Genomic DNA, 1,973 nt, shown 5'->3' with positions numbered 1-1,973 from the left:
ATAACACGGTGATTTGTTTACGAATGGGGAAAAACCTTGCAGCAAAAACCCCACCGGGTGATTTTCAGGTCACTACTCCCGAAACTCCACTATTATCAAATCAAGAAGTTACAAGTAAAGGAATCCTAAGTACCTTACCAATCTACAGTTGAACGCTTACCCCAATACCCAATTGGACTTGATCTGTAGTGACAATTTCCACTTTTGATGCACGGCTCCCAAGTACGTGACTAACCAATACACGGATCCTAGTACCCGACTTCAAAACACCAACTAAGGAGGAGAGGTTGGTTGCAAAGTTCTTCAGTTCATCCTACACGATGAAGATCAGGAAGATGCTTGGTCACAAAAACCTTTGGTGCAAATACACAGCAACTTCTTCAGAGAAGATAAACTAGGTCAAGAACTTCGTCTTTGATTACAATTTGCTTGAATAAAGATTGCTCAATGCTTTTGCAACTTGTGTACATCTTGACGGCTCTTAAAACAATCCTTTTATATGTTTAGGGTTTAGAGAAAAGAAGGCCCAAAAGCATATTCACGGATCCCAAGGAAATCAGATCAGAAAATCTGAAATTATAAATCTCGACAGATAACAAGTGTCAAGGTAGCTATCGAGCAGGTGTCGTGCTTTAATAAATTTGCACTTCAGCTTGATATTTCTTGGACAGACTTGATGACTTCAACACTTGACTTTGAAACCTTGTTTCTTAAAGTATTAAAAACACCTAGAATTACCCAATTACAAGTAGAGTGCGTTTTGTCAAAAGATTTAGCCAATTTACATAAATAAGTGACATATGTTTATGACAAGTGAGAACACATATGTCTTAACAATCTCCCATTTTGGCAATCCGTGACAAAACCACAACAAACAAATGATCATATGAGAGAAGTCATAAATCACTCAACTCATATTCACTTGTTGAATACAATAAAATCTATCCAACACAAACTCTTGAAAAACTTTGCAAGAAGAGAGTTTTTGGCAAGTAGACTTTGACAATGTGTATTTCTGAAATACTTTAAACAAAACTCATTAAGGCATCTTGTGTGAAATAGAAATAATAGATTGCATACAAGTATAAAGAACATGTGTATAAAGATAGAGAAGAAACAACACATGGAGAGAGAGGTGAAAGAAACATACATCCATATATAGAGAAAATAAGTACAATGTATGTAAAACTAGTCAAAAGACCTTATATACAAGATCAATGTATCTATAAAGAATAGAAAAGAAAAGATACATCAAAACCTCACTATATCCCTCAAAAATATCAACACTCCCCCTATTAAGAATGTCCTATACTAACTCTCCCCCTAAGATGACTACTCTCATAACCCAAAACTACTTCCCCTTTTTGTCACGAGTGACAAAGGGTAGAATGTCATATAGACATCTCATTAGTAGAGTTAGCATCTCCATCATCATCATCCTCACAGTCTGAAGCCACTGGAGGAGGTGGTGAAGGAGTAGCCTCTAGAGCAAAACCACCCATTGTCGTCTGCAGTCGTGCAATATGACCAACACGAACATTCACCTGATATAACTCAGAGGAAAGTGTATCGAGGCGAGCATCCATATGCTGTAGCTGCGCCATGATGTCTCTAAGAGATACATCGCCCGTAGAGGAAGAAGGAGCAGATGTAGGTGGAGCAGATCTAGATGGAGCTGAACGGGAGGGAAGAGTGAATCCGTCTGTCTCGACCTAAACTGAGCCTCACTACGTTTTACGGTAGTAGCATCTATGGCACAGATGTGTGTGAAGTGGTCAGACGCAAGAAAATGGATGAAAAAATGGTGTAAGATCCTCGTGATAGCGGAAGGAAAGATGAGCTTATTACGGGACGTCGAATCAAGATGAATATCTATGATAGAATGAATAAAGTGAGAAGAAAAATCTATAGTAAGATGCTCAAGAAGAGATAACAAAAATCGAGCATGAGGCTCTGTGATGGAGTTGTAGTGA

Source organism: Quercus suber, unplaced genomic scaffold, assembly GCF_002906115.3.
Source record: "Quercus suber isolate HL8 unplaced genomic scaffold, Cork oak 2.0 scaffold_423, whole genome shotgun sequence".
Taxonomy (NCBI): Eukaryota; Viridiplantae; Streptophyta; class Magnoliopsida; order Fagales; family Fagaceae; genus Quercus; species Quercus suber.
The sequence above is the reverse complement of the archived record's forward strand: the minus strand, read 5'-3'. Positions refer to the sequence as shown.